Raw genomic sequence first — 15,028 nt, forward strand, 5'->3', positions numbered from 1 at the left:
AGCATGGATGTACCTCCAAAGCATTATGCTAAATGAAACACACCATACTCAACAAATTTTATATTGTATGATTCCATTTATATAAAATTTCCAGAAAAGGCAAATTTATGAAGGCAGCAATTCAGTGGTTGTTAAGGACTCAATGTGGGAGTAGGAATTAACTACATAAGTATACAGGCCACCATTTAGGAATGTTGGCAATATTCTAAAACTGAATTATGGTGACAGATGCACAGATCAATACATTTACCAAAAAATACTGAACTGTATTTACAATGAGCAAATTTTATAAGTAAATTATACCTTTAGACTGCTGTTAGAAAAGTTAATTTTGCAATGTTTTAACACTGTGGCTATAGAATTTACAAAGCAAATAATAAAAAAAGAAAAAATGACCACTGACAATCTTCTAAGTAGTTTTAAAGGAAGAAATTTGATATTGCACATTTTTCATATTGTCAAAGGTGAATTTGCAGACTTAATATGAAAAAGCTTGTATCCTCTAAAGAAAACATTACCATTACAGGTATATTTCACTCTGGAGTCTCTTTCACTGCTCTTTCATCCCCGTGTATCAGATTTAATAAACCAAAATTTTCAAAGAGCATAGCACACTTCAAACCCTCATCCTTAAAAATTTACTTGCCTTAAACTTCATTCGCTATTTTCAAAATTCCCCAAATGGCATTTAACTATGATAAAAATAAATACATCTGTCAGCAAAATAGTATTTAAAAAACTGATGTTCAAGATACTTTGAAATTCGCTAGACGTTCTTCATAAATTAGATCCATGTATATATACTAAAATATACTATCTGATATTTATCTCACCCTAGTTTTGTTGTGCCTGTGCCCTGTAACTTTTTAAGAAGAAAAAGAAAGTTGAAGAACTAACATTTCTCAAATTTACATTTTATTATAAACCCACAGCAATTCTATGAGAATAGAAATATATATATATATATTTTTTTTTTTTTTTATTAAATTGGAAAAGTTTACTACTTTGGGGAATTCTGTATACACTCGTTTCTGAGTCTACTTACTATCAATAGGTAAAATCCTCCACATTAATTTTCAATATATATGTGTAACTTTGCTAACTTAAATGTTTTTCTTTTCGAATCAAAAACATTATTAAGCCAGTTTACTAAGTTGTTTAGAATTAACTAAGCTTTTTTTTCCATAAAGTAAGATAAGTGCAATTTCTAGGTATGTAAGCTTGGGCAATATATCTTGTATAGGATTCCACTTCCACGTCTTTCAAATAAATATTAATTCTTGCTGTGATAATTAAATAAGATAAAGTTAATATACCTAGCCTAATACCTGGTAGAAATGTAATTGCTCAGTAAGTATTATGCTTTCCTTGCTTTTCCTTTTTGTCTGAGAGTCCTAGATATAGCTAGATGATAATGGTGATGATTACAGTAATAGTTACTAATACTTACTTATTGCTAAGCAATGTTTAATTTTTATAAATTTAATAACAAAATTGATTCCTCGACACTCTAAGGTGATTCCTCTTTTTGTAGATAAAGGAAAACAAGCAAAGCAATATTAAGTTACTTGTCAAAGATAACATAAAGCAGTGATTCAGACTCAGTTATTTAGCTTTACATTCACTAATATTAGCAAATAAAACACCCAAATCCACTTTATAGGTATAAAATTTCTGCATCAGAACTTCTGTCACCATGCCTTCCCTTAATTAGATATTTCTTTTTTTGAACACCCCTAAATTTTTATTTTTCTTGTAACACTTGACATAACACTTTTTTTCACCATTCAAATTATTTTCCTCATAATAATATTCCCACGTCTTTAACATATATATTACATTACACACATATTAAGTTTCCTTGGGGCAGTAACTGCAAAAGTTCCCTTTTACATGTTGAGAGCTTATATAGCACATTTCAGAATAAGAAAGGAGCAGACATGGCAAAAATTAATGCAGGCACAGATACCCTCTTGCCTAGGAGTAGATCATGGTTTCAAGACTGCATGGTGATTTAAAAAAAAAAAAAAAAAAAAAAGGTTTTGCTTTGTGTAGATAGCATCAAAAAATTTCAAGAAAAGTTAAATAGGTGGATGTCAGAAGAGACAGGTGAGATATGTTACTTGCTATAAGATAACAGACAGTGCAGAGACAGCCAGACAGATAGGTTCAGGTTTAACATTAAGGACATTTGTCAGTAGGTAGGAGGACTTAAGTCACCTGGCAAAGCTCAGAGTTCAGGGTTTTCCAAGAGATAGTCAGGGACACAGTTCAGGTAGAACAGGGTCCTGAGCAGATTTTAAGAGTGAGTAATTAAATGACACTTTCTCTTGTACAATCGAAGGAGTGACAGCAAAACAAGACCTAAATTCAATTCTAGAATCAGAGTACAAAGGCAGTGCCTGAACATCTGTAAGTATGGCTTAATATTTCACCTAAGATAGTAACCTAAGGGCTTCATGATTCCTTCTAAATGAATCAAGGAAGCCGTCCAGAGCTTAGGGGATGAACTGATCCTGGACTGCCTAATAGAGCCTCAACTGGTAGCACAGAAGAGCTTTTGAGAAATAGAGTCAGTCTGAATCCTTCAAACAATCTTTCTGAAAAGTCATATAATCTTTTATCTCTGTAATGCTTTAAAGTTGCACATGGGATATGACAAAGAATTTTATTTTAAGGATGATTTGCATTAACTTAAATTTAAAAAGTAGATATCATTGAGGATAAGCTTGTAAGAATATCTTTCATTACTATTCATTCTAGTGCATTTTTTTCTTTCACATTTTATGAAATATTAGCTTTCAGTAAAATACTTTTTGATCTTCACCTCTTATGCTTTTGAACACCTCAGTTCTACTTCATCTTCCCCCTAAGGTTCCAGCCTCAATTTTTATCATGTGTTGGGCAAAGTGAAATTGACATTAAAGCCAGGGAAACACATCTTGTCTCATTTACATTTAGTATTTCTATTCTTAAACACAGGAAAAAATGCCCATGAATGAGAGCAGCTTCATTTACTCTTTCTAACGGACCCAATAAAGTTACTGCCATCTCTTTCTTTTTACATATCAAGGAAGCCTACGGGGTTTTTATTTCAAATTTTATTTCAATTCTTTTTAGTATTTTTTTTTTTTTTTTTTTTCGTGACCGGCACTCAGCCAGTGAGTGCACCGGTCAGTCCTATATAGGATCCGAACCCGCGGCGGGAGTGTCGCCGCGCTCCCAGCGCAGCACTCTACCAAGTGCGCCACGGCTCGGCCCCTTTTTAGTATTTTTAACCGATCTGTTTTAACTAGTCTGAATAATAGGTCTTATCGAAACTGTTAGTTTCAGGGCTGGCTGGTTAGTTCAGTTGGTTACAGCACAGTGTTATAACACCAAGGTCAAGGGTTCAGATCCTCTTATGAGCCAGACACACACACACCCCGAAAAAAAAAGGAAAAAAAAAAAACCCTGTTACTATTAAATGCATGTTTTAATAATATAAAAATTATGAATTTTGTACTTTAAAAAACAAAGGTAACAGTAAAGTGAGGTAGAAGGATGGTTAAAGAGGTTTTGTTTTGTTTTGTTAAATACAACATCAGTTCCACATAGAAGCAGGCAAGCAGCAGAGCATGCCCAGGGTCCTAGGCAGGAGCCAAGGGCAGCATCCCCCACCCAGAAGTAGACAAGGAGCCCAACAAAAACACCACTTCTGTGCAGATGGTCCACCACAGCCACTGTCACAACCACAGCTACCACAAAAGTGGCTTGATGCCACAGCAGTAGCCAAGCCACCATGCAGATGGCTCACCAGACACTTGACTGCATTGACACAAGGAGTGTCATCAGCGGAGACTGGAAAAAGAAGAGGATGTCTTTCTCTTCAAACCCCTCTACAGAGTAATTGAAGAAGCAGCTTCTCTACCAGATGACCAGACATCAACATAGAGATAACAGAAATATAAATTTCCAAGAAAATATGATACCACCAAAAGAATATGGTAATTCTAAAATACCAGACCCTACAGAGCAGAAAACCACTGAAATAACCAAACAGGAATTCCAAGGAACAATCTTAAGAAAATTCACTAAGATATGAGAAAACTCAATTAGTCAACATAATGAAATGAGAAAAAAAAATCAAGGATATAAAGAAAGAAATTCACAAAGAGATTAATACCTCAGAAAAGAATGCAACAGAACTCATGGAACTGAATGATTCACTCAACAACAACAACAACAACAACAAAAGACAAAACACAACTGAGAGCTTAAGCAGCTGGCCAGAATAAGCAGAAGAAAGAATTTTTGATCTTGAAGATACTGTTTTCAAAATAACACAGGCAGACAAAAGCAAAAACAAAAAGAAAAAAGGAGGTTAAAAAAAATGAAGAATATCTAAGAGAGCTAGCAGACAACCTCAGACAACCTTAGGTGCACAAACATTCAAATCATGGGTGTCCCAGAAGGAAAGGAGAGAGGAACAGGCATGGAAAACCGATTTAACAAAATAATAACCAAAAACTTCCCAGGTATAGGGAGAGACATGGACATTTAGATCCAGGAGTCTCAAAGATTCCCAAACAGATTCAATCCGAAAAGATCCTCTACGACACACATTATAGTCAAACTGGCAAAGCTCAAAGACAAAGTGAGAATCTTACACAAGTGTCAAGTCACCTATAAGGGAGCCCCTACCAGAATAACAGCAGACTTCTCAACAGAAACTCTACAGGCTAGAAGAAAATGGGATGATATATTCAAAATACTAAAAGAAAAAATAAACTTGCCAACCAGGAATACTGTATCCAACAAGGCTATACTTCAAAAATGAGGCAAAAGATAGTGTATTTTCCAGACAATAAAAACTGTGGGAGTTTACCACCACACAACCAGTCCAAAAAGAAATCCTCAAGGAGTCCTGACTCAGGAAACCAAAAAATCGTAATCACTTATCTTATCAGCTGTATTTCTGTTCCAACTTTCTGGGGGTTTTTTTGTTTTGTTTTTTGTTTTTCATAAGTCAGTTGTGGTAGGTGGTGTGTTTCTAGGAATCTATTCATTTCATCTAGATTATCTGTTTCTTATTAATTGACTTTAAACTCAACTTGTGATGTTTCCCTTTGTATGTTGAGAAAATAATTTTCTATCTAAACATTAAATAAATTGTTAAAAAATTTTTAAAAACATCAAGTTAACATATACAATCAATTATCTATGAGATTAATATGAATTCTTCTATATTTCAAACCACTAAAACACACATCAGAATTTTAAATAAGATCATTCAAATAAGAACCTAAAAAATAGTGGTGTACTGGTTTCAAGTTACTTTAACAATTTTTTCCTTGAAATAATTTTACGTTAATCTATGATTCTTGTTACATTATTATCTTAACAAGATAATTATTCTTCAAAGTGAATCAAGACAACTATTAGATTTTGATGAGTTGACAATTTTGGTTATTTTTGGCTTTATTCTTGAATCAAAATTTCCTTATGATATTTAAATGTATTTATATTTCAAGTTATTAAAAATTTTGGATTTAATCTATAGTATATGTATATACTATACAGTATATTTTTTACGTATACTATATAGTATATAGTATATGTAAAACAAAGAATCAGGTAACTTCATTCATTACCTACTGACTAGTTTAAAATTTGGAAACTTTTATTTTATTTACAGAATAACTTTCCTTCATGCTAGGAACATATAATTTTAGAGCTTTCAGATTTTAGATTTTCTTAATTTCAACCTACTCCTTTTTACAGGTCAAATTCAGGATACCGATTCAAGCAAGGTTAAGAAAATTGCTCCCAAATCAGAGAGTGAGTTAGTTACCTAATGATATGAAGAACTGAAGCAATAAGGAGTTCGTTACTTATATAAAGCCCTAAAATTCATTAAATATTGTGCTAAATGTGTGAGCAGATGTGGAAATATGCTTTTCCACAGCTGGCATCAAAAGCCCTCTTCATGGAAGAACAACATGTGAAAATGTATTTATAAGTTATATGGTGGTTAAGTTGATCTAAAAATCAGATTTTGAAGAATTTGTGGGGTTTTGGTTTTGCTGTTTGATTTAACACTGATGAAAGAAGTTGGAGTTAAATCCATAGGGGCAGAAAAAAGGAGCTAGGAGAAAAGAGCCAGAGAGATACTATAAATCTGAGGCTTTTGTTAATTGAAGAGCTGGGGGAATGCTCTGTGTTGAGAGGGTGAGAAGCCATTTTAAGAATGTGGATATTAAATTCTAATTTTAAATGTATCTTTCTGTACTTAAATTCTCTCCTACACACACATGCACAATTATTTTATAAAATCTATTAGACTCGGGAATGTGACATATACACGTGGAGGCTTAGGTTTCTTCGATTTTATATGTCAGGAAGATAAGATAGCCAAGAGCTGTCTTGTTAAGGGCATAAGCTTTCTAACATAACCACCTGAGTTCAAATTGCTTCCCTATGTAACCCTGGAAATTTATTTAACCTCAACAACTCAGTTTCCTCCTCTGCAAAATGGGAATAATTATTATGGGATTAAAATAAGCAAGCATACATGTAAAATGCTTCACCATTTTGTGAGACATGTTTTGCAGTGGATAAATGTCATTTTATTTTTAAAGACTGATGTCTCATGCTGGGTCAATGTGTAATGGAACATAAATATTTTGTGTATAGCATGCACATAAGAGCCAATAACTAGAGAAGAACTACCCATCCAGCTCCAGGGAATTCCCTAAGTTCCTGCAAAGGCATTGGACATATTCAACAATGTTATCTATTTTACAAGGGCTAGGGAAAACTCTTCTTATGACTTATTCTCAAAGTATTTTTTAATATTAGAAAGAGTTATTCAGATGTACCAAAAGAAGGTGAAAATATCTATGATATAAATGAACGTTAAGTTTTATAAAAGTAGCCTCATGATTAGCTGATACTGAAATCATTTTCTAACAATGATATTGGGATACATGAAAAATAAGAATTAAATTATAATAATTTTATTTTTGTAACAATATTTTTTTTGTATAACAATATTTTTTGTATAACAATTGTATAACAATATTTTTTGTATCAATACTTTGATTTTGAAAATCAACTAAAGAATAGCGATATGCCCTTAGTAACTAACTATGGCTGACATTGTAATGTGTCACTTAATTTCCCCATCAACGAAGATCTTGTTGTCCCAGGATAGAGACAGCTGTTAAAAGTCAGCCTTCAGCTCTTAGGCCCTTCAGGGAGTACCTGAGCGGCACAGAGCTGCCTTGCCCAAGACCCCTACCCTCCCCAAAGAATCCACATACAATAACCGATTGATGAGGGATAATAAAGGCCTGGATATCTAGCCCTGATTCAGGACAACTCTGAAGGGCCTTGGCCCCAGGGCTCACAGTGAGGCCTCTATCACAGCTCACCTTCTTGAGCTCCCCTCTATCAGAACTGCCTTCATTTCCACTTGTGTTAAATAACATACGCTGCAGAATCCATGAATGATTGATACAATATTACCATCTGATGAGAGCTTTCACATGCAGATGATTACAACAGGCAGAAATGGATTCTATTCACTCTATGGAAATCTAAAGGTACAACTTTGTGATACAATATTACCATCTGATGAGAGCTTTCACATGCAGATGATTACAACAGGCAGAAATGGATTCTATTCACTCTATGGAAATCTAAAGGTACAACTTTGAGACCATAAATGAAAGCATAAATATTTCCTTTAAGTTTTCATAAATAATTTTTAACATGCTATATTCAACATTTTATTCATACCCAGAGTTGTCGTTTTATAAAACAGCGTGAACATCTCTTAAAAGTTGGCAAGTTTTTAGGTTAAGTGATGTTAGTGGAATATGGTTTTAAATTTTTGAAATGAATATTTAAAACTTACAAATATGATAGATGGGTTAGGCTTCAGTGTTGCTTAAACTCTTTAATAAGGAAAGAAAGAGAGGGAGAAAGAGAGAGAGAAAGAAATAAAGCCAGCCCAAAGTTAAGCACCTTATAAGATTGCTATCCTTAGTAGGTGGTTAAATGATAACTTTGTAATAACTTTAAATTTCATAAATATGAATAATTTTTTTAAAAGGTTGGCTTATTGAAAAGTAAAGTCATGGAGAACAAAAAAGAAAACTGTAAAAAAAGCATTTTCTGATTATAAAATTGAGCTAAATGGCTGTTTATGCTGAAGAAAAAGTAAGTTATCTCCAATTACTCTAAACAAAAAGCTTGATGCTAAACAATGTAAAATGCACTTGTGTTCTATATTTTATTGCTATTAATTTTAAATAAAAATATTTTAATAATACTTTATAGTGATTTATTTCTGATTAATTTCTTGTGTGTTATATTTTCCAATTTCTAATAATTTATTTTAATGCTTTATTACCTATTTATGTTTACAAATTCTTGTAAGTTTCTATTTTGTGTTCTCACTAAATAATACAGAGACAGGCCACTGGGAATTCATTTCCACAAGTACAACCTAAATCCACCTGAAGAATGTGGTGGGAGCTTTTGATCTGTCAGTCAAGCCTTTAAGGCACAGATATTAAGTGGCTTTAAAAGGAGAGACAGAAAACAAAACAAACAAATCTAATAGCTACTAGCTATTATTCAAAACCAACTAATGTCCCTTTGCATAAAATACATAACTCCTTTCTCTCCCAAAATATCTAAATGTCCCCTTTCCTGTAAAAATTGGAAGGGAGAAAATGGAATATAAAATATGTAGATATTGCAAGCATGCTCCAAAAGTTCACTTAAGCTCAATGCTACTTATCATAAACCTTAAGAATTTTAAGGGTATGTAGTTGCTTTGTGGGGACACTCTGGTAACACACAGAAGACCTCAACATGTATTGATATAAACATAAGACTAATTCTTGTGCTAGTTTCCGATTGCTGTTATAATACTCACCACAAACTCAGCCCTTTATTAAAGCACAAATTATTTATCTTACCATTTTGGAGGTCAGAAGTGCAAATCAATTTCACTGAGATACAGAGATACAGTCAACAAGTCAACAGGTCTGGTTCGTTCCAGAGGCTTCAAGAAAGAATCCATTTTCTTTCATTTTCCAGCGTCTAGAACATCCCACATTCCTTAACTCATGATTACTTCTTACATCTTCAAAGCACATCACTCCAACTTCTTCCATCATCATGTCTTTTCTCTGTGATTATGCCCCTCTTGCTTCCCTCCTTTATGACTTAAGAAAATAATCTAAGTGATTCATTTTCAAAAATGACTTATCTGAGTTTATTTTACTGAGATGATAATTAGTTACTAGCCCCTTTTGTTTCCTGGTGGATCACTGAACAGATAAGGCTCTCCTCGAAATGGTAATTAGTTGCTAGGCCCTTTTGTTTTCTTCATTCCCTGGTGTTTCCCTCTTCACAGGGCATTAGCTGGCCTTTTTCATGGGCTTGTCCCGAGCCCCCAGGCAAAGGAATTCCTTGCAAGGGGATAATAAATCTTAGGCACTGTCCGGGAAGATTGTGCATCCCACAGTACTCAGCCAATGAGGAAGTGGGGAGAGGGACTTGCATACTAGGGAATAAATTGCTTGCTACAGCCCGTTTTCACATGCCTGTCCCATTCACAGACACCCAGACTTGCAAGGCTATTATTAAATCTCGTTTTTCTGTACCTCATGTCTCCGTATCCATCCTTTGGCATTGAACGGGTGAAAGCATTTCTCACACATGAACCCTTTTGATTTTACTGGTACTGCCTAAGTAAAACTTGTACAAGGGAATCTCCCCATTGCAAGGTCCTTAACTTAACCACATCTTCAAAATCTCTTTTGCTATGTAAGATAATATATTTATAGGTTCTATAGATGAGGATGTGGACATCTTTGGCATAACTTTATTCTGTCTACCACAATTCTGTACCTCTATTTTCTAATGAGTCTAAAAAGTGACGTAAAACTGCTAGGTAAAGCAATAATTGTATTCTATCTTTGTAATGTTTTAGATGAAAGAATAATATTACCTAAGGGTAAGTAATTTAAAATTACTTGAGATCAACCACTCACTAAAAGAATTATCATAAGATAATTTCTGGTATTAACATATTCGTTAGGCAATTAGCAACAAATTTTTCTGAAACAGCAATGCATCTGTTTGACTAAACTCAGATCTTGAAACAAACCCCATGGAATATAAATGTAGAAATGAAAAAAGCCCTAAGATAATCTCAAAATTACCCCATTCAATAACTTGAAAACTTAGGTCACATTCCATGGTATTATTTTAACAGTGTGTCGTATATCAAGGTTGCATTGTCTGTTACAGCCTGTTCCTTAAACCAATAGCCAAGGCTTATCCTTGCCTCAGAATACCCACAGTCTTAGCTGAATTAACCAGAGCAACTTCAGGTCTTGAGCTATAATTACCTTTAAATCTGATGTTACCAACTGTAGTACAATTTCTATTGCTAATGGAGGGTCCCTAATATCTTCCTGACAATTAGTTAATAATCACTGTTACATTTTTTTCCTTATAATCCTATCCACCAATGTAACACCATGATTCCAGCAATGCTACTACACTTAACTGATGGAGGAGAAGCTCATGATGATATTGTTGTAGTTTGTGGAGTGTGTATGTCAAGAATAGATCTTTTGTACACCATTGTAAATCCTGACAATCTAATTTCTTAATAGGTCTTGTCGTAAAAGTGATGAACAGAATTAGGCTGGTTTTGCAATAAATATTCCAACTTTCTTGAAGAATCCAACCTCTTATCAAATTCTGAATTAACCCTAGTGGCCAAGCTTTTGGTGTTCTTGGGGCATTACAAATTGCTAAAAATGCAAGGCAAACCTTACACACTAATGCTCATGATGCTTGTAATGTAGTTTATGATTTTAGAATGTTTTAGACCCAAAATTGTTAGTTAACTTCCTCAAGTACCATGTTACAAAATGGGTAACAAATACATGAATTACTTAATGTCTCAATGCTTCTCACAAAAACACTGCACACAAAAAAATAATAGCACTGTCCCACTGTAAAAGATATACTAAATGCTTTAGCAAATCATTATGGTAAAGAAGCTGTTCTGACTAAAGTTCTTTGCAAAGACAAATCCATGAAGACATTTATGAATTTCACCATGAATGCACAATCTCTGCCTCCCAAGTCTTGAAATTACTAGAAAAAATCAAGTTGTCAGATCAAAGAGAAAATAATCTGGCAGAGCCAGGTGGCTGTGTATTGGGACCAGCAACCTCAAGTGGAAACTTGCTTAAGTACTCCATAAGGCAACCCTTTAAATAGAGTCAAACACTGCTGAAAAAACCATTCTGTTTTAATGGGTAAATACCCGCAGGGTCCTTATCTATTGTGTATGCCAAGAGAAACACAAAACACAGCAATCTGAGCATTTAATACGAAGGAGATTTATTATGGGCTATGCAAGCAAGCAGTAAGTTTGGTACAATAAACCAAGCACCCCAAGCAGGCAAGAACTACAACTTCTAAGGGCTTAGTTACAGAAACCTATACATAACCAACAAGGGTGGGGTGATTTTTACCCATATTTAAGTGGAAATGAGCATATGTGCATTGTGGCATCATGTGTGTTACATGCATCCCATGTTCTCTTGGAGGTGGAGTTTTAAGAAATAAAATGAAGGGGGCTAACCTTGCATCATCAGAAGGTAAAATGAGGGACAGAGTTGAGACAAGTGTACAAATTCCTCCTTTCAGCCAAAGCTGGTTAGAAGTAACTGGGATCTTGGCCTTCATTGTTATCACTGGGTGTTTGTCTTGCCCGATCAGAATTGTTGAATGAAAGAAAAGAAAGAAGAAAGACTGATTATGGAGGGTGTTGAGAAAATAGAATAGTCCGGTCAGGGCCCTCGCCTCAGGTCCAGTTGGGTGTGGTTTTAGCACACCCTTTGTAAGCAGATTGTGTGTGTGTGTGTGTGTGTGTGTGTGTGTGTGTGTGTGTGTGTGTGTGTGTGTGTGTGTGTGTGTGTGTGTGTGGAGTGAGTGCACATGTGCATCAATGTATCCCTTTAGTTTTGTTGCTATTCTTGTGTTCTTCAGAGAGAGAGAGAGTTTGAGAGAGAGAGAGAGAGAGAGAGAGAACAGAGAGAGAGAGAGAGAGAGAAGAGAGCAGTTTGAGTGAAGTAGGCAGACGGGCATCTGCCTGGGGCATCTGCCCGGCACAGCCACGCTTTCCAACCTATGGCTTCCAAGGACCTTTTGGCCGGTTACCTAGCTCATAGACCTGAGTGAAGGGGTCTGGTGACCCAGCCTGGTGTGTGGGGGGTCTGGTGACCCAGCCTGGTGTGTGGGGGGTCTGGTGACCCAGCCTGGTGTGTGGGGGGTCTGATGACCCAGCCTGGCATATGAAGGGTTTGTGACCCAGTCTATGAATGGGCTTGGGGGGTTTGGGAGCTTCAGATCCAGCCCTAGCTCAACAATTGGCCCAGTTGGTACAGGATTATTGGCAGGTAAAAGAGCATGACAACTGCCATGGTCACCTAGCTTTACAATTGGCATAGTCAGCAGGGTAAAGTAGCTCCACAGAGGGGAAGAAATGAAAAGGTAGTTCTTAATCAAAAAAAAGTGAGGGTTGTTAGCTCTCAATTCTAAAATAGCAATTTATGACTTACCTGTAATTAACAGGATATTGGAAAAGTTGTAAAGGTGGCATGTGGACAAGAACTACATCCTAGGGGAAGATTTGAGCATCTCTAAATAAATTTTATATTACTGCCTCCTACTATGATTTATGAAAACGCATCTAAGAATATATGTTTGTTTTCTGTGCAAGGTGAAACATTCGTCTATTTAAAAAGTCATAATACTCACAATGCCTTAAAAATAATATATATACATATTATTATACAGGTCATTCCAATTTATTTATTTCATGATGAAGAAATATATTTGACTTGGACAGTTATGTGTAAATGATGCAAGGCATTGCCCCTTACTCAGGAGCATCGCTGCATTAATTATGCCCAATAATATGGAAAAGAGGAAAAAACAAATGAAATGTTAGAATGGAAATGAGTTGAACTACCAGACAATCTTGAAATTTCATGTTCTAAAGTACTTTCTTTAGGTGTCGTGACTCTGCATTCTTGCCTCTGAGCAAGTCATAGCTTGCCTGTCTAAGAACTGATCACCATCGGCTCATGTCTACTCACACTTGAATTCCAATCTTTCACGTTTTAATTTACCTATATATTGTGAAGAACTTAAGAAAACTATAATCACTCTTATTTATTAATAGGTACAAGATATCTTTGTTCTCCAACTATCTAATCATGTATCCTTGATTGGAGATAGATTTTCCTTGATCTTCAATGTAAAATACCTTGTGGTATGTATTAGTCTGTGTATATTGCTTATAACAAAATACCTGAAACTGGGTAATTTAAAAAGAAGCTAAATTTATTTCTTACAGGTGTGGAGGCTAGGAATTCCCATGTCCAGGGAACACCCCTGGTGAGGGCCTACTTCTCATGGGGAACTCTCCACAGGGTTTCTCAGAGACCAGGATGTCACGTGGTAAGAATGGGCTGAAAAGAAACTCTTCACTGGCTCTCCTTGTAAAGCCATCAGAACCATGCCCATTACTCCATGAATGGGTCAATCCATTCTCAAGGGCACAGTCCTCACAATCTGATCACCTCTTAAAGGTCCCACCTTTCAAATACCATAATCGGATTTCCCACCCTCTTAACACTATTACAATGGGGGCCAAGTTTCCAATACAAGAACTTTTTATTTAAACCATAGCATGGTGCTTTATTCATTAAATTAAATATTTACCTTTAGATGCACGTGAGGCCACTAAAGTGATATCAGCCATCCTCAAACAATGACAGTTCATAAGGTACAATCATTAAGTAATTTAATTAGAGAACCTCCAGAAGCAGTGACAGTTGACTGCTTATCCAACAACCATGGAAAAGAAAATGGCTTAATAAAGTTGAGAGCTTTCAATCAATAGTATCAGAAAAAAATCTTTTTAGATACGTGGAAATGGTGATTGTCATTCTCCTCCATACTTTTGTTTTTTGTCTTTTTGATTTTATTTTTTTCTCCTTACTGATTCACTGAGTGTACCTATTGCTTCTAGGCTCACTCAGCTGACAGAAGAACAAATATTTGTGTGTATATTAACCTGTGCATATGAACTATCTATAAATACTTCACCTTGTAAAAATCTGTATCAATATTAAGGTAAACATGAGTTCATACTGATGTCTATGATTTTAATCAAGTATCATTTGAATTATTGTAGCCTTAACTCCCAGCTTACCTACAGCCTCCCACACTAACAGTGAGAAGCCTGGCTCTTGTCACCTGACATCCATTTACTTAATTATTCAATTCCAGTAATTATGTGTACCCGTTCAGGATTTTCAATCCATACCCCTGTGGGAAAGAACTGTATCACCTAGAGTCCAGTGCTTATGTACAGATTTTGCCTTTAGTCATATTGATTTATCTCCTTTCCAATGTTTCTTAGGTCAGCAACTTTTCCCCTGCCCCATTCTGTGAGAATGTTTCAAACATTTATAACACAGTTATATTTAGTGTCTTTTTTTATATTGTGCTTTCCATGCTGAGATCCTATTGCCTTTTAAATAATTTACGAAATTTGCTTACATTTTATAAATAACATTTTATTTTATTATTTTTTTCAGGTTTTTTCTTATGTTTAATTGACACATAATAATTGTACATATTTATGGGGTGCAATGGGTTGTTCTGATGCACGCATACAATGTGCAATGATCAAATTAGAAAAATTAGCATATCTATAACTTCAGATATTTATCATTTCTTTGTGGTGAAACAATTCAAAATCCTCTCTTCTAGATATTGGGAAATGTACAATTCATTATTGTTGACTATAATCATCCTATTGTGTGAGGGAACGCTAGAACTTATTTCTCGTATCTAACTGTAACTTTGTACCTGCTAACCAAACTCTTCCCATCCTCCCCTCCATGCTACTCATCCCAGCTTCTGGTAACCC

Source organism: Cynocephalus volans, chromosome 8, assembly GCF_027409185.1.
Source record: "Cynocephalus volans isolate mCynVol1 chromosome 8, mCynVol1.pri, whole genome shotgun sequence".
Taxonomy (NCBI): domain Eukaryota; kingdom Metazoa; phylum Chordata; class Mammalia; order Dermoptera; family Cynocephalidae; genus Cynocephalus; species Cynocephalus volans.